We start from the raw sequence: 19965 nt of genomic DNA, 5'->3' as shown, positions 1-19965 counted from the left end.
CAACTGATTTTTCTGCATCTATTAAGAGGATCATGTGATTTTTATCTTTCATTCTATTAATGTATTAGTGATGTATTAAGCCTGTTCAGATTTTCTATTTCTTCATCATTTAGTCTTGGTAGGTTGTATGTTTCTAAAAATTTATCCATTTCCTCTAGGTTATCCAATTTGTTGGTATATAATTATTCACAGTAATCTCTTATGATCCTTTGTATTTTTTGTAATGTCTCCCCTTTCATTTCTGATTTTATTTATTTCAATCTTCTCTTTCTTTTCCTTAGTCAGTCTAGCTAAGGGTTTGCTAATACTTTTTGTCTTTAAAAAAACCACCTCTTAGTTTCATTGATCTTTTCTTCTGTTTTCTAGTTTCTATTTCATTTGTTTCTGCTCTGATCTTTGTTATTTCTGTCCTGCTAATTTTGGGCTTAATTTGTATTCTTTTTCTAGTTCCTTGAGCTGTAGAGTAAGGTTGTTTATTTGTGAATTTTCTTTTTTCTTAATGTATAACTATAAACTTCCAGCTTAAAACTGCTTTTGCTACATCCCATAAGCACTTAAACCTTATTATTAAAAACTTTTCTTACATCTGTAAACAGTAAATTTACAATGTTTAGTTTTCTGTGATTGTTTCATGACTACTCAAATACTTTTTTTCTCTAAGTGAAATATATTCCTCCTTGGGGAGGGTAAGAGGGGAGAAAAATAGTAAAATTTTTAAGCTGAATTTTTTATAATTATTTGCATAATCCACTAATTGGACACTACAGCAACCCTTTATCAAAACACACCAGAGAGGTGGTGTTTCACAGAAGGAAGAATGTCATGCTTGAATCCAAGTTTTACAGACTTGTCCCAAATAGAATTCTTTGAATTTCAAGGTAAGAATTACTAAAGAGATCACAAAGCCTCTTCTCAACATACCTGTAAGAGTGCAAGAGGAACATGTTCAATTGTGCATTTTACATTTTTAAAAACAATTTATTTATCTATTTATGTTAACATCTTTATTGGAGTATAATTGCTTTACAATGGTGTGTTAGTTTCTGCTTTATTAACAAAGTGAGTCAGCTATACATATACATATATCCCCAGATCTCTTCCCTCTTATGTCTCCCTCCCTCCCACCCTCCCTATCCCACCCCTCTAGGTGGTCAAAAAGCACCGAGCTGATCTCCCTGTGCTACGCGGCTGCTTCCCACTAGCTATCAATTTTACATTTGGTAGTATATATATATATATACATACACACATTTTACCTTTTTTTCCCCACATAATTACTAGATTAAACTAGTAGAGTGCGAGAGGAAGAGAGTGAGAAATACTATTTACTACACAACTATCAGAAAATTTAAAATAAAAGACATAAAATGCCATGTGTTTAGACAGGATGTAGAGAATCTAGAACTCTCATGAAATAACGGTGGAAATACAAACTCACACAACCATTTTGAAAAGCTGCTTGGTATTACCTACTAAAGTTGAACATCTGCAAGCCTTGTGACCCAGCAATTCCATTCCTAATATATTATGTACTGAACAGAAATGCACACCTATTTGAAACTAAAGATGTACATTAGAATTTTAATAGCTGTACTATTTATAATACTTCAAAATTGGAAGTAAGCCAAATTTCCATCAACAATAATATGGACAAATAACTTGTAACATAGTTATACGATGAAACAATTATAAAAGAATGAAAATGAATTTTATTTACCATATGCAGTAGCATGGTAAAAACATGAAAATCTTGTTAATGAAAGAATCCAGTTACATAGTATATAATTTCATATATGTAAAGTTTTAAAACAGGTGAAACTAACGTAAGGTGTTAGAAGCTAGGATAGGAGTCACCTCTGGGAAGGAAGAAGGACACAGCAAATGGGAGAGGAATGAGGACAGATTCCGAGGTGTGGTAATATTTTTATCTTGATCAGGGTGGTGCTTATATCAGTATATTCACTTTACAAAAATTTTATCAAGCTGTTCACTTACAATTTCTGTACTATTCTGATTGTGTATTTTACTCAGTAACAGTAAGCTATGCACATACATGCTCTTATAATTACATATAACTTACAATTAAAATCGAAAGTTAAATGGCAAGAAGGGATACCTGGACTGAACAGGTAAAAGGTGAATAAGAGTTTGCCAGACAAAGAAAGAAAGAAGGATATTCCAGGCTAAGAAGAAAAAATAAGCAAAATTTGTTCTTTGTGCTTCTAATATGCACGAACCACATATCATCTCTTGTGTGATCTTTCTATGTATGCTGCAAGCATCTTGAGGAAGGTACCAAATATGAAATTATTACATGGAAGTCCAAGTTCCTCAGCCTACTGATTGGATTTTTTTTTTTTAAATACAGATGACAACTTTTAAATTTAGGCCAATTTCCTGCCCACTTATCAATCTTCTTCTCAACCAGAGACCTCTATAAGTACCAAAAGCAAAAAGATAAGAAAGTTCAACATATTTATGGAAAGTCTTTGAACCAAGAAGAGAAATTAGACACCTAATTTAGAAATCCTAATACCCGTATTTCCTTAATGTTATTGTTGTTGCTGTCTATTAAAAAAAATCTATTCTTGTCTTTCCATATTCATATTTTTCAAAGATAGGCCAGTCCATAAAACCTTCTAATTCCAATAAATTAATTCATTATACAGAAAAACATAGTCTTGAAATTATATTACTAACAGCAATACATATCCAGCCTAAGACACAGAGAATTTTTTTTTTTTAACATCTTTACTGGAGTATAACTGCTTTACAATGGTGTGTTAGTTTCTGCTTTTTTTTTTTTTTTTAATTTTTTTAAAAAAATTATTTATTTATTTATTTATTTTTGGCTGTGTTGGGTCTTTGTTTCTGTGCAAGGGCTTTCTCCAGTTGTGGCGAGTGGGGGCCACTCTTCATCGCGGTGTGCGGGCCTCTCACTGTCGCGGCCTCTCCCGTTGCGGAGCACAGGCTCCAGATGCACAGGCTCAGTAGTCGTGGCTCATGGGCTTAGTTGCTCCATGGCATGTGGGATCTTCCCAGACCAGGGCTCGAACCCGTGTCCCCTGCATTGGCAGGCAGATTCCCAACCACTGCGCCACCAGGGAAGCCCTAGTTTCTGCTTTATAACCAAGTGAATCAGCTATACATATACATATATCCCCACATCTCCTCCCTCTTGCGTCTCCCTTCCACCCTCCCTATGCCACCCCTCTAGGTGGTCACAAAGCACCGAGCTGATCTCCCTGTGCTATGCGGCTGCTTCCCACTAGCTATCTATTTTACATTTGGTAGTATATATAAGTCCATGCTATTCTCTCACTTCGCCCCAGCTTACCCTTCCCCCTCCCCGTGTCCTCAAGTCCATTCTCTATGTCTGCGTCTTTATTCTTGTCCTGCCCCTAGGTTCTTCAGAACCATTTTTTTTTCTTTTTAGATTCCATATATATGTGTTAGCATACAGTATTTGTTTTTCTCTTTCTGACTTACTTCACTCTGTATGACAGACTCTAGGTCCATCCACCTCACTACAAATAACTCAATTTCGTTTCTCTTTATGGCTGAGTAATATTCCATTGTATACATGTGCCACATCTTCTTTATCCATTCATCTGTTGATGGACACTTAGGTTGCTTCCATGTCCTGGCTATTGTAAATAGAGCTGCAATGAACATTGAGACACAGAGAATGTTTGTGATGTCTAAAGGCAGTCTGTTTTATGTTTAACAAATCCTGTTATATCTATTTAAAGTTATACAAGTCACACTGATATCCTACTGAATTTTAAACATTTGTTTTTAAAACATTTTGACTGTTGCAGCAGTATTCTTCTTTGAGGCAGATGACTATAAATTAAAACTAGATTTAAAATGTTAAAGGAATACAAGAAATTAAGAAAATGAAAGTAGACTTTCTTACCTGTATAATATTTAAAATTGATTTTGAAAGTTTTGGTATTCAGACTATAGAAAAAGTTTTTAATTGTTTAAACCCATAACATAAATGACTTTTTTAAAAGCCAGAAAGGTAAAATACCAAAATATAGTCATTAAAATCCAAGAGTATATTACTATAATTCATCAAATCTCAAGAGCTATTAATTTTAAGCCACACCTTCATTTTATGTGTCACTAAGAAGTTAAAAAAAGACTACCAAATAAAGTTTTTAAATGTCTTACAATTGATGAAATATTGTACATTTAGTTGAAAATGTTAGGGAATCTATTAACTAAGCTAAAGGACAATATTCAAGAATGCTTGCTTAATACATTTTCTGTGTTGAAGACAGTCAGCTGGGAGTTGTTACAAATCACATTATAATGCTATAGATGTAGACCGGGCAACAGTTTGCAGGATTTAGGAAGTCTATCGTCCTTGTTAAAATACATAATCCCATACTTACTCAACCAACAAGCTTATAAATTATATGAATGTTTTAATTTAAGGATAAAATCTAAAATGTCACATGGTTTAAATTCCATAAACACACCTATAATTACAGTTATACTAACCTCTGCTATACAAATGTCAGCTCTGATTGATGGCAACAGCCCCTGTAATAGAACCTGACAGCTTGCAGATTATACCTGCCCCTTGGGACACTACAACAAATCAGTTAGTTCCAACTACTCCTTTTCTACCTTTTTTATGTTCCCTCCTCTCCCCCCAATTCACACGCATGAGTGCACACTCACACATATAAAGCACAAAGTCTTCTGAAGTATCTAGCTATACTTATTTAATGTCAAGGACCACAGCTTTCAATTATAAAATGAAAATATAAAAGTTAATCAGAAAATCTTCAAGTACAAATGTATTCTTATGCATATTCTTGTTGAAAGTACAGATACGGTCAAGCAAAATCATAAAGAATGTAATCTGACATGTATCTTGGCATTTTGATGTTAGGGAAAAAAATCTGTATGATACTACTTTTACTTAAAAGTTCAAAGGTAAAGATTTACTAAATAAAGAAACAAAGTATAATTCAATATGAAAACCTAATACTTTTGAAGGAACAGAGCATGGAGTGCTGGGGGTAAGGGAGAAAAAGCTCTTGTAATATATAATTCAAAATTGAACATTTAAGAAAATACTTTGTTCTGTGTTTATAACTGTAGTAGAATTGTGTTTATAACTGTAGTAGAATTATCCTTGCAGTTCTTTTTGTTGATTTAAAACTTTCCAACAATCTCAGAACATTATATACTGAACTCTAGCCTCTTCAACATAAGTGTATAAAGAATACAATGCTTGGTTACCCTAAAACTTAAGTAATTACACATAATAGAAAAAAACACAAAAATTGCTTATATTACAGTGTGTATAAGCCATAAAGACCTTGCTTTCATCATTTTAACTGCTTGTCCATAATACCCCAGGATTTCGTTCCATTAAAGTCTCATAGAGCAAGGGTCTGATACAACTTAACAATGATTCCTATTCTGCTCACTCATAAAAGATAGTTCTTGAGTATGACTAATTTGTGGTAGAAACCTGCCCTGTTGTAAATTCTATCCTGTACAATTGGGATAGGGCTCATAGTGAATGGGTTTCCTTGGTTTATTATAAAGCAGTTTTTTTTTTTTTTTTTCAAATCAAACTGGTATATGTGCCCTTTAAAAGTGGGGGAGGGGCTTCCTTGGTGGCGCAGTGGTTGAGAATCTGCCTGCCAATGCAGGGGACACGGGTTCGAGCCCTAGTCTGGGAAGATCCCACCTGCCGCAGAGCAGCTGGGCCCGTAAACCACAACTACTGAGCCTGCGCGTCTGGAGCCTGTGCTCCGCAACAAGAGAGGCCACGATAGTGAGAGGCCCGCGAAGCGCCATGAAGAGTGGCCCCCACTCACCGCAATTAGAGAAAGCCCTCGCACAGAAACGAAGACCCAACACAGCCATAAATAAATAAATAAATAATTAAAATAGCTTTACCTTTAAAAAAAAAAAAGTGGGGGAAAAATCCTCTCTCCTATGACTTTGAACATTTGATAGTCACCACCTCTTTCCTGCTGCATGTGAAGAGCTCAGTTTGAGGACCGATTTCTTACTAAAATGAAACACTTTAAAATACCACATCGTAATACCAAACTTAAAACCTCCCATGTGATGAGCTAAAACAAATGTATTCTGCAGCTCTCCACAAACATGATAATACCAAGATAATACCAGTTTCATCTCTTCAAACTAATTCAAGACATTCAATACTGAGAGATTTTACTAATTCAAGAACAATTAATCAAAAGTTTGTTTGGGGTCTCTTATCAGAAAGAAGAGATGGATGAAAGGAGGATTCTAAAATCTTATGAAGAAATTATGGCAGGACATAAGCTGCCGAAAATGACTGCAATTAAGGAAATTAGTTGTCCTTATTGTTAACCTACTTCCATTATTTGGATCCTTTCTATTTTATTTTTTTAAAAAGGCAGGACATGTGTACTATTTAATCATAATTTATGGGTATTGAAAGAACTTCTCATTAAAAGTTTGTGATTAACTCACTCAACTCAATGTCTTCAGGCATTTGTCTATGGTTAAGAACACAAAGATAAAGGCAAGAAATTTAGAAGCTTATACTTCAAGGTGAAAACACAGCCAAGAAGTGAAATGTGGTCTAAGCTCTCTCATACAATGTTATGAAATGCAAAGGTCACCTCTGAGGGGGCAGTTAACCTTGTTCAAGCAACTGCCACTGAATCTGCCCACAACTACACGTATAAGCTACACATACAGCACCAAAATCACTACAGTGCAGAACCAAGTGAAATTATACATTTTTATGCATTTTTTTCCTCCATTCCCTTCCATTTCCTACAATCCAACAAACTTATAGCACAGAAAAAGAGCAAACAACAATTATTTGTTATTGGTGCTGAAGTGGTTTAACAGAAACTCATATTCAATAAAAACAAGGCTTAGAAAAGTGATAAAGAAGGAGAAAAGCAAATATGCCCAAAGAATTAGCTAATATAATACCCATGATTAAGTACAAAACCCGGCTCTAAACTTTCTTAACACCTAACTGAAAAAGAAAAACTGGGAGTTATGTCAGCAAAATGGCGGCATTGGAATTTCTAGTGTTCATCCCCTCCAATTAGGAACACTAATTTGAAGAACTATCTGCACACAAAGATTGCTTCGCAAGAGCTAAGGATTCCAGGTGAGAGATTACGGCATGTAGGTAAAGCACAGAAATAAGAAAAGACGCAGTAAGAAGGTAGGAAAGATAGATTCACATTACCCCCATCGCTCCTCCTCTAAGCCCAGGCAACACGGCTCAGAGAGAGATACCTTCCCCATTGGAGAACGAAAGTAAAGCGAGTGCCCAACTTCACCTCAGTCCCAGAGCTGGCTGGTCCCAGAATCAGGCCAACCCCAAGGTCCTAGGTGTCCCCTTGCAGGCTCTCTCAAACCCAGGCCCCCGGCTTACCCCCAGCACCTACCAGCTCCAGCAGCCCAAGGCAGGGCGGCTCCCACAGCCTCAGACAGCATTCACAGCACCTACCAGCAGGCTCCCATGAACCCGCACCTGATACCTGAAAAGGTGCTCAAATCACTAATAATCAGGCAATGCAAATCAAAACCACAATGATCTTTCACCTCACACCTGTTAGGATGCCTACTACCAAAAAAGAATACTGGTGTGTGTAGTAGGAAAATGCTAAATCTGTCAAATTTCCAGGACCCCAGGACTCCAATATCCATTCTTTATTCAGTTAAGTAAACTGTTTTTCACTATACTGTATAGATTTCTTTTAAGCAAATCAGTCACCAGAAAGATTTTACCACACTATCTGCAATGGCTGAGAGCTGAAATTACAGTGTAGTTTTGTCTGTGTGGGGCATTTTCATTACCTTTACTAATTTATCATGGAGAAACAGCTTTGTATTTTAATTTAGCGTTTATTTGATTGTTAGTAATGTTTAACATCTTACTTTATGAAACTTTGCATTTTTCCCTTGTAGTAAGAGTCTATTTTTGTATTCAGTGTTTGGGTTTACATCATCAATTTGCATAAACTCACCCTTTAATAGAGATATTAAGTATAACTAGTGGATCCATTTTGGATGGCAAACTGGCAAAATCTATCAAAATTTTAAATGCACAAACCCTAGGTCCAGCAATCTCACTTCCAAAGTTCTACCCAAGAATAAAGACACACAGACAGACAGACATGCATGAAGTTCTTTAGAAGGCAATAATGTAGATCTACACGCACTGATATTAAGTGCGAAAAGGCAAAATATTATGCATTTTATACAAACACATACGCATATGTACATAAATATGATCCCATTATTATTAAACTAAAACAAAAACCACATATACATATTTTTCTCTACATTCTCAGCTCCTGAGCTGAAGTGTTTAGAAGGCTTTTTTTAAACCACAATACTCTATTTCCTTTACATAGGCTTCTGCAGCATCTCACACACAGAAAATATGTGCTCATATTTTCTCTGTCAGCATCTATTACACTGTATTGCTTGCTTAAATATTTGTCTCCCTTAATAAACCACAGGCACAGACAAGGCAGGGGCAGTGACTCTCTTGACAGCTATTGTATCTACAATGTCTTCAAGTGGTCTGCTGCATGGTACATACTCAAGAACTGTTGATGGATTATATATTTTAGCAGATAGTAATTATTAACTCCACAATATTGGTGGTAACTATCCTTGCCTAATAAGAAAGTAGTAAAGCAATTATATTCCAATAAAGATGTTTAAAAAAAAAAGTAGAACAAATACTTCTACATTTAATAGCAGGATTTACACAACTTGTGTTCTACCAAATAGGTATTTAGGTTTAGAAAGTTATGCTTAAGATACTGTGACATAATGGATTTTGTGAATTAGCCAGGGAAATGCTCTCTTCCCTACTCTGTTCACGTAAATTTACCAAACTGAAAAATCTGAAAGCGTATACAAGAAAGGGGCCCATTTACTGAGTCCTGGACAAAGAAGGCACTGGTACCCCCACTGCCCGCCCTGTGGCCTCGGGGGGTGATACTCCAGGTTTCTGGTATCTAGATGTTACTTCACTTAGGGTGAATGTTGTTGAGGAAAGGTGGGATCTTGATGGCTCCTTATGGAGTAAGCTAAGGAAGCTAAGTGGCCTGTATCCTCATCTTTTCAGGAAGAGCACAATTGTATCTCAGAGTATCACTCAAAGAGGAATGAATATAACTTGAACATTCTGCAATGAGGACTTACAGATTTTTATAATGTTCCTCTCCTGCCTCTCTCCCTCTACCTCCCAGGCCTTGCCCATCAGAACACGCCAGCTTTTCACTTCCTTGTGTCTCACAGGCAATAGCTGAGGACTCCTACCTTAACTTCCTCCAAAGCAAAGCAGAGTGGGTAGTCCTATGACCATGGACTGAAACCTATGTTTCTGTAAGCAAATTTATCAACACTTCTTAGTATTCTTATAGCCATGTCTCATTTATCAATACATTATCTGCAATATATCGTGAATGCTCAATAAAAACACATTCAGTATCTTTCATTCATGCATTTATCAGATACTTATTATCTCTACTACTACAAATCAGTTTCCTCCATAAATTAAAAAAAAAAAACCAAAACACAGTACATACATATCATAGGGTTATAATGAAAATGAAACAGATTAATCCAATAAAATGTTTAGAAAAATGCCTGACATAAAATAGGGATCAATTAGGTTTTCTAAGATCATCAGTATCATTCTCTTCCTCCTCATCGCAATGATGCCATGCACTATGTGAGGAAAGATAAAGGCAGACAGCCCTCGATCTCATAGGGCTTACATTGTAGTGAAGGTTGAGTGGCAATACGCATTAATCAAAAAGCCATAGAATACAAAATTTCACTTGTGATGAGCTACTGAGAATAAGCTATGCAGTGTTAAAACAATTTATAATAGGAAGATTTGACCTAACCCGAGAAATCAGAAAAGCCTTTAATAAGAAAGTGACATGTGACTTAACATCTATAGGATGAAAGGGAATTAATTAGGTGAAGGAAAAAAAAAAAAGAGAGTAATAGGCAGAAGCAGTTACAGGCATAGAGCATGCATGTGGGAGAAAAATGGATGGGAGAGACTGAAGAGAGGCAGTGTGTAGCTGGAGCAAAGAGGATGAGAAGACTGGAGACTAGTGGAAATAAGACGGGCAGGCGCAGACTACTCAGCCTTTTTAGCCACCTCCAGAAGTTGTATTCTTATCACTCCTTACAGTAGCCTGGAAAACTATGAGTGGCTTTTCTTTTGATTGTTGTTGTTTTTCATAGGATGGAGTTATGGGAGTAGGAAGGGAAGGAGTGAAACTGACCAGGTTGCTTTTCTGATTATCTGTGGAGAAAGAATTGGAGGGGGCAAACTGGATGCTGGTACCCCAGTTAGAATACTATAAAAGTAATCAAGATGAAAGATGATTGGAGGCTCAGACTAGGCAGATGTCCTGGTGAAGATGGAGAGGACATGGATAAATGTAAGAAATATTCAGGAGATAAAATCAATAATCAATAGAAACTGGTGCTGGATTGACTATATTTACCTTATATTTAAATATACGCTATATTTAAGCTAAATATAGTCAATGACTTTTTTCTAAAATATATATATATATAATATAATATAAAAACATATACTACAGAAAATTCCCCATGTGTCACATATTTTACTTCTCCTTACTAATCTCCTTGCTCAGGATGAGATAATCACAAATAAAACATTAAGAAATACGCAATACAGCTACAAGTTACCCTCTGAGAAAAATTTTCTGACTTGATTTGATAATATAGTAGAAGAAAATTAAAGTTGGCTAGCCTCTTCATCTATCTTTTCTAGGTCATTAGCTGCCAGCACTTTTACTTATGTGTCAAACTCCTTTTTACAGATTCAACCCCAATAGCTGTAAGATAAGTTAAGAGCTTAAAAGAAAAACAAACAAACAAACAAAAAACAAGATATAAAGGAATTCTAGAAGCTGAGGCCTATTATTTATTGACAATAATTAACCTTCCAAAAATTTTAAATATTTTTCAGATTTCATTAGATAGCCTTTGAGAACTAAAGAAAAATACTTATGTTAAGGAATTTGCAATTATGAAAGACCACATAGATAATCTACCCTTTAATATTTAATACACGTATGTCATATTCCTGAGAAAAAGAAGTAATTTTTTCAAAATGATACTAATATTTGTGGTTAGTGAGTTCCCATCTTACCACTTAATGGTGGCAGGATTTTTCTGAAATTTAATAAGTAATTAGAATACTTGGGATGAGCATCATAGTTATCTTGACTTTTCCTTTTATTTTTAGGTCCTTGTTTATAGGGAAACCAGATTGCTTCTAAAGATGCTATGTATTGTAGTATAATTTTGCAATAGAAGAAATTCTGATTTTTCACTTTGGTAAGAAGAAAATAATAAACTTTCTATTGGCTTTTGATCTGTATTTCAGTAAGTTAGCATGATACACTTTGCAAGCAGGGTCTTGAACTAATTTAAAAATAAATTTTCTAATTACTTTGCTACTTTTATTTAGTTAATGTCTATAAGAATATGAAATAATCACATGATAAAAAAGTAACTAAATGTTGATGTAAAACAAATACAACAGAAGAAAAAAGACATTAATAGAATATAACTCTCACTCCTCTCTTCATTTCTCTAATACTATGAAACAAGCTATTTTTCTGCAAAAGAATACCTTTGCAGAAAATATTAGGCAAAGTTAGGGAATAGGCAAAGTTGTTCTAAAAGTTTTCAGTGAAAGCAAAAGTAGTTCGATTCCTGAGTGCTTTTAAATTATTCTCTAAGAAAAGGATCTCATGTAATAATTTGCATTCGCTAGACAGATTTTTATGCATCAAAAATTATAGCACTCTCACTACCCCCTCCAACCCAAGTATATTAAGAACAAAAGAGTTGAAAACAGTAGTTTATATATAGAAATGGGCATTTTTACTCAAAGAATTTTAACATATTTTATGAGTAGCTATTAAACCTTGCAAAAGTAAAAATAATAACTAACACTAAGAACTCCATGAAGCTTCCAAGTAATCTATAGCTTACTTAACTAATAAAAGTAACGAGACAGTCTTCAAAATAGAACTCTCATTACTTCTTAATGGCATGCCTTTAATGCAGGAAAGTTATTCTGGCAAATAATATTTACATTTCATCAAAGATTTTGAAAGTGGTAGGCTTCTAATTCCATTATGTATAAACATATGGTTAAGCCTTTTAAAACTATCTGTTCTCAGATACAGATGGTACAGATGAGCCAGTTTGCAGGGCAGAAGTCGAGACACAGATGTAGAGAATGGACATATGGACACCAAGGGGGAAAACTGCGGTGGGGTGGGGATGGTGGTGTGCTGAATTGGGCGATTGGGATTGACATGTATACACTGATGTGTATAAAATTGATGCCTAATAAGAACCTGCAGTATAAAAAAACAAACAAACAAAACAACTAATACTAAACTTTCATTGGGTTATTTGTATGGAAATATGTTAATATAAATGTTTCAGACATTACATGAAATTTCTAAAAATCTTATATTTGTATTTGTATGGAAATATGTATGGAAATATGTTAATATAAATGTTTCAAACATTAAAAAAAATAATAATAATGTTAAGTGCAAACTCCATGAGTCCAATTTCTAAATGCTATAATTTTTTTTTTTAAATGATGTCACTGGTATGGCTTACAGAGCACTCTCACATTTTTTAAAAATTAATTAATTAATTAATTAATTAATTAAAAAAAAAACCTATCTGTTCTCTTAGAGATCAAAGCTTTCACATTTCAGGTTCTATTCCCAATTTTTGATATGTCTCTTAATGAAAGGAGGTTTAAAAATTCATTTTGGTTATTAGTTGCTTAATTCGACAAAATCTGAAATACAAATTAAAAAAACTAGAAAAAGCAAAACGTTTAGATTTATGAAGGACTGAAAAATCATTACTGCCATCAAAAACACACTAATTACGCTTGTGCAGTCACTTGAAAAATTAAGCTTAAACAGTCAAGAATCGCCTTCAAAATACAAAAGAATATCGTTGTTGTCTTTTAAACCAGTAATATTAAAAAACCAATAATATTAAAAAAACCAATCCCAAAACCAAACAAAGAAGACAACTAGAGAAATAAGAAGCAACACTATAACAAATATAAATACCACACTAATTTCTAAACTAAATCAATACCTATAATATTTAGATTTCACCATTAAGACTCTGGGTTTTTCAACTGGTTTAAAATTATCCTTAAGTAGCTTAGTAAATAGTGATTTTAAATGATTAGCTTTCTTCACTGATTAAAAAGATACATAGTGTTTTAATGAGCTAGATCAATGATTTTTATCCTGAATGTCCTTAGTTATACATGGCAGAAGTTCAGATCTGTACAACATCCAGAAGTTGAAACAAATTCTTTTGTGCTGATAATATTTTCATTGTGCCTCATTTTCACTTCCTCTTAGTTTTTTATTCCATATTTTATCAAGCAGTTTAAATTTATGTTATTTTCTTTTTAGCTCCTCATACAAAATATAGCACTGGGTGGGAGAGGAAGGTGGGGGAGGGATGGTGATTATTATAAGTAAGCTGTAAAACTGTGCTGTTGTATTTTCCAGAGCAAAATATAATCAACATAGCAATATGGAAATTCAATGCCTAGACATGTAATATAAAAAGACATGGACTGGAAATTAAGCTGGTTTCTAATATGACTATAGATAATAATAAAAAAGGATAGCATCAAGAATAATTTTGTAATGACAACGTTTGAAATGACAAATTGATGAAAAAGCTATTTCCAATTACTAATTCGAATGTGTTAAAATGTTGGTGCTCTACAGGGCTGTTCGCAACCTTCAACCAATCATGCACGCTTTCTGATTTCTCTAACAGGAAAAGTTTGAAAACACTGTAAACAAACATCCAAGCAAGAATTAAATAAAACATAAAATACCCATACAATGCTGTGTACTACTATGAGGAGAGGGCTCTGCAGGACCCTGGGAATCTAGAAGCAGGGAATTCTCAACTGTACAATTGAGAATTGAATCAAAATTGGTTCAGAACCGGAAAAGGCTGATGTTTGTAAACATTCCCTTAAACTGAGGCCCAGAGACTGTAGGTCTGAATTCTGCAAAAGGGGAGTGGCTGAGTGACACCTGGCTTCTTTCTCAACTGTCCCAGGACCCTTTTGTATACTGGAACGCTGCATGCCCCATAACAAAAGAAACTGCATGTGCATGCATGTACACTGCCTCAGCTTCTGCTCTCTATACTACCACAGCGCTTCCTTAAGCACTATACTGTCCTTATCCGGTAGAATTTTCTGTGATGGTAGTAATGTTCTATAACTTCATTATCTAATTTGGTAACCACTGGTGACTACTGAGCGGCTGAAATGAGCTTAGTACAAATGAGGAAAAAAACTTTTAATTTTATTAAATTTTAATTTAAATAGTACATGTGGCTAGTTGCTACTGTACTGAACAGCACTGCTCTATGTTCCCAATTTAATTAATGAGGAATACATGGCAGGTTTGTGTTGGGTGGTCCTTTTGCAACAATCAGTAATCTGCTTGTTCAGTTAGTTAACATTAAAATTGTCGTACACATATACCTATTGACATGGATGGTTAGCTGTTCATGGTACCTTGTTAAATAATAAAAAAGGCAGAATACAGAGCAGCTTGTTTGTATGGTTTTATTAAACGATAGCTATCGCTTATTAAGAATTTATTATTGCCAAGCACCATTCTAAACACTTCACATGTATAAAATGAATTAACTTCCACATACCACTATGCCATACTACCATTCATTAAATACATGTATATATACTAGCACAAAAATGAGAAGTAGAAAGTATACACTTACAATAACTTACAATTGGACATGTTTTTGTTTACCTATTTTAAAGTTTTTCTGCAATGAAAGAATGTGCTTTGAAAAGAGAAGAGAAACAAAACTTAAAAGTATTAAAAATAATTAAATACTTTAAAAAGATCTATAATCCTAGGGTGTTGTAGATATCTTTCCCTACTTTTCAAAATATTTCTAATCTCTTTTAGTCACTTCGGCTTCCATTGCCATTAAAGCAATGTTTTCAGGAGGTTCAAGTTTTGCAAAATAATTAAAAATAAACAGCTACAATCCCCCAATTCACACGTTTATAACATGTTCTCTCTCTATGGTTACTAGGTAAAATTGCATAGTAATAGATGGAAAAAAGTTATCAAAAATCAACCACAATATATAGAATTTATATGGAAAAGAGAAGACCTGGAATAATCAAAACAACTCTGAAAAAGAACAAACTTGGAGGCCTTATACTACCTGATTTCAAGACATATTATATAGTTATAGTAATCAAGATAGTGTGGTACAGGCATAAAGATAAACATACAAATCAATGAAACAGAATAGAATTCAGAAATAGTCACATATATGGTCAATTCGTTTTCAGTATTGGGGTAATTCAATGGAAAAAAGATAACCTTTTCAACAAATGATGTCAGAACAGATATTCATATTCAAAAAAAAAATGAACCTCAACCCTTACCTCTTACACAAAAATTAAGTCAAAATAGATCACAGCTTAAAACTAAGAACTAAAGCTATAAAATTTCTAGAAGAAAACATAAGGAAAAAATCTTACATCTCTTGGGTTTGGTAAATATTTTAAAAACAGGACACAAAAAGTATGCACTATGAAAGAGAAAGTCAATAATTAGGACTCTATTAAAATTTAAAGTGTTTACTTTCAAAAGACACTATTACAAACATGAAAAGGCAAGCCTACTAACAGTAAGAGAATATCTGCAAAGCACATATCCAACACAGGACTTGTATTTAGAGTCATACAAAAGTCTTATGACTCAATAGTAAGACAAACCACCCACTTAAAATACTTTAAACAAGGCAAACGACTTGAAAAGATACATCACCAAAGAAGATATACAGATGCCAAAAAGACACACGAAAAGATGCTCAACCATCATTAGTCATTAGGGAAATGCAAATTAAAATCACAATGAGATGTTACTACACACCCACTAGAATAGCTAAAATTAAAGAGTTGAAGTATTAAAGAGGATGTGAAAGAACTGGAATTTTCATACACGGCTGGTGGGAATGTAAAGCATTTCAGCCACTTTGGAAACAGTTTGGTAGTTTCTTAAGAAGTTTAATATGCATCTACCATATCCCCAGCAACTCTACTCCTAGGTACTTACCCAGAAATGAAAGCCCTATGTCCACAAAATGATTGCAAAAGAATGTTCATAGCAGTGTTATTTGTAATAGCCAAAAACTGGAACCAAGGCACATATCCATCAAAATTGAATGGATAAGCAATTCATGGCATACCCATGCGACACAATATTACTTAGCAGTACAAAGGAATAAACCATTAATACATGCAACAACATGGATAAATATCAAAATAATTATAGAGTGAAAAAAGCCAGATTTTAAAAAAGCATACACTGTATTATTCTACTTACATAATTTTTTAAAATTGTAAACAAACTTATTTTAATGACAGAAAGCATTTCAGTGGTTGCCTGGGAATGAGAGTGGCAGATGGTGAGAGATGGATTACAAAGGGATGTGAGGAAACTTTTAGGGTTGATGAATATGTTCATTATTTTGATTGTGGTGATGGTTTCACTGGTATGCGCATATGTCAAAACTCATTAAATTGTGTTCTTTAAATATGTATGTTTTTTGCACATTAGTTATACCTCAATAAACCTGAAATAAAATGTTTAGAGATCAACTAGCACGCCAGCATTAAATATAACATGTAGTAGTATCTAGTGCTTTCCTTAGAATATAATTATTATTTTCCTTTCTAGTAAGAAAAGTCCCAAATGTAGGAATGAATCAATAGCTTTAATTCTCTTACAAAAAAGATCAAATTTAACATAAAAGCCTTCTTTTCACAAGCCTTCTCAAAAGGTTTTCTCCTTAATCAATTCCACAGATTATTGTTCTGCCAAAGGGATACGTCAAAAGGATACTCTACTTAGTACCAAATAAGTGCCACTCACACTTAACTACACTGTCGCTTCTAAAACTGAGGGGAAAGCCATCAATTTTTTCTTTTCTCCTGGACTGAAACAGCCAGGTATAGTTCAGTGTCAGTGTAGCATAAATCAAGTATATACCCTGGGGTTACTTCTCATGAAGTACAGTGGGTTAGGAGAAGAATAAAGAACCCAATGAAGATGCAGAAAGAAACTAATATTTATTGAAGGACAACTATGTGCAAAGTTCTAACTTCAAAAGACCTTTTATATGTTATCTCAAATAACAACAGTAAGACACTTAAAATATTTTAGTCTTCTATAACTTGAGGGAACAAAGCACTATACAATGAAAATGTTTTTAAGGCAAACAGGAAAGACCACAGATATTATTCTTTTAGACTATTAGCTTTTGAGGCTTGGCCCTGCCTTAAACACAATTGACTCCTCAACACAAGTACTATGCCTTACACGCTTATAGATAAGGTGCCTAATATTTCTTTAAGATAAAAGAAACATTTACAACATATAAATTAGACAGCAATGAGAATTAAGGTACCATTTTAAAGCACCGAAGAAAATAATTTTTGTTTATTTTTAAAATATAACAGATCCAAAATTAGCTTGCATTCAGAGGCGCTCTGAATAATGCAGAAAAAAAGTATTACAACTGGGGCTTCCCTGGTGGTGCAGTGGTTAAGAATCTACATGCCAATGCAGGGGACATGGGTTTGAGTCCTGGTCTGGGAGGATTCCACATGCCGCGGACCAACTAAGCCCGTGCACGCGGAGCAAGTACTGAAGCCCGCGCGCCTGGAGCCCGTGCTCCACAACAAGAGAAGCCACCGCAACAAGAAGCCCGTGCACCGCAATGAAAGAGTAGCCCCTGCTCGCCGCAACTAGAGAAAGCCCGCGCACAGCAACGAAGACCCAATGCAGCCAAAAATAAATAAATAAATAGATTTGTTTAAAAAAAAAAAAAAGAATTATAACTGTAACACCAGGAAGTAGATAACCCATGGCCCATCCTATGAGTAAGCCTAGGGGAGTGCATCATATATATAACTATCCCCCATCAACAGAAAAGACAAAGAACCCTTTCTAGTTCCCTTTCAAAGAAACTAGACCCAATGAATCCCTGGACTTAAAGAAACTGAAGTCTATGCTTATGGTAATGTGATTGATAAATGGGAATGTAAAGGAAACCCCTTAACCGGCAGTTCATGAAGAATCAACTTAAAAACTAGAAGAGAAAATTTTTTTCTCCACTATATCAAATTAGTTTCTGAAATATCCTATTTAGCTCTTTTCCCTCAATATTCAATCTGCTATGAATAAGTAAATAAATGTTATTTTTAAGTAAAAGTCATCAGAAGTGCACAGTAAACATATTATATCCAGTAAAGGGAATACTCTGCAGACATCAAATGTCATGCAATACAAACTAATCCTTAATAATATGCAAAAATATTTACTGGAAAAATTTAATAATGAACAATCAACTTTCATTTTTTAATGTTATACATCCTTGCCTCAAAAAAAGATTAAGAGGATATGTACTAAACTCTGTAATTTTCTGTATTTTTAAAACTTTCCTACAATGAGCATGTTATCCTTTGGAATAAAAAAAAAAATGTGGCATACAGAAATTCTCAAGATAAAATTAACTTTTAATTCACACTGATTTTTAAAAGTGCCACAAAGCTCCAGTTAGAAATGTAAAACTACACAACAAAATACACAGAAAATGACCTGTAGGATACAAAATGGTTTAAAATATGTGATCTAACATAAAATTTATCATAATATGAATAGGCGTGCCCTCTAACATTGTGATGACTTTGATTATCCAAGAACAATAGGCAGTAAATATTTCTATGTAATGAATTTAACAAAAGTTCAAATCAATGATGAATCCAAGTACAATTAGTATCCTTGAGGAAAATTATTTACGGCTGTAGTGGCACAAAGCTTTGCAAAAATAAGATTTCATATATTTCTAGTTTTGATACATGAAAAATATTTTTTTACAATAATGTGAAAATGAAAACTACATCTAAGATAAGCTATTTAGATCAGTCATAGAAATTACAGAAAGCACAGCTCCCTACAAATCCTAAAATTAGCCAGCTCTGGACTTGCATTTTAGGTTTATAGCAACTTTGTAGTTCTGCTGCAGTGTTTATGAGACGAGCCTTTTTGACAACAATTTCCTTGAAGAGTGACCAAAGCACCCCCAACAACAGAAAACTTGCTTTCAAATCAAGAACTAAAAAAATTGCCCCGACCTATCAAGCTCTCAGGATATTATAAGACTGTATTTTCTCACTGACATCACACCATATTAAACTAGAAATTTCTGAAGAAAGCATAAGCATTTGGTATTGTTCAAGAAAGTGCAAGAATTCAGATAAACACAGAATGTTTTCATTCATCAGATCCTTTAAGCAGAGATTTTTTTTTTAATTCCAGAGGTAAGTTATAAGAATAAATTCAAAGTTTCAAAAAATATCTCAGATACTAATGAGTATATAGAATGCTCTTATGTTTCTGTGGATGCCTTGGGGGAAGAAACTTGAAGATATGCTTGAATTATAAAGTCCCTGCCCTACTCAAGGCAGCTCAGTTTTAGAGGAACTGACTGTTCAAAGAGTAAATTATGCCTGCCAAGACAGTACAGCTTCCCTGGAACTATCATATGTTACTGGCTATATACCAATATCTGAAAAATTCATGCTGTATCATTAAGACTCATGAAGTGTATTTGCCCTAGAGTCTTCAAGAATCAATCTTTTTAAAAAAATTTTTTATTGGATTGTAGTTAATTTACAATGTTGTGTTACTTTCTGCTGTACAGCAAAGTGAATCAGTTATACATACACATATATCTGGTCTTTTTTTAGATTTTTTTTCCATATAG

General features: G+C 34.1%; 1 protein-coding gene and 1 long non-coding RNA gene across 3 annotated transcripts in view; one reads left to right on the top strand and one right to left on the bottom strand.

Moving 5' to 3' along the window:
• Window positions 1–19965, bottom strand: part of ASCC3 (activating signal cointegrator 1 complex subunit 3) — a 326479-nt gene that overhangs the window by 189071 nt on the left and 117443 nt on the right. The window lies entirely within an intron of this gene.
• Window positions 1–19965, top strand: part of LOC309634846 — a 151406-nt gene that overhangs the window by 121313 nt on the left and 10128 nt on the right. The gene's annotated exons all lie outside the window — the stretch shown is intronic.

The sequence above is a fragment of the Balaenoptera borealis genome (genome assembly GCF_965194805.1).
Source record: "Balaenoptera borealis genome assembly, chromosome: 9".
Lineage (NCBI taxonomy): Eukaryota > Metazoa > Chordata > Mammalia > Artiodactyla > Balaenopteridae > Balaenoptera > Balaenoptera borealis.
Note: the sequence above shows the minus strand (reverse complement) of the source record. Positions and strands in the feature narration are given on the sequence as shown.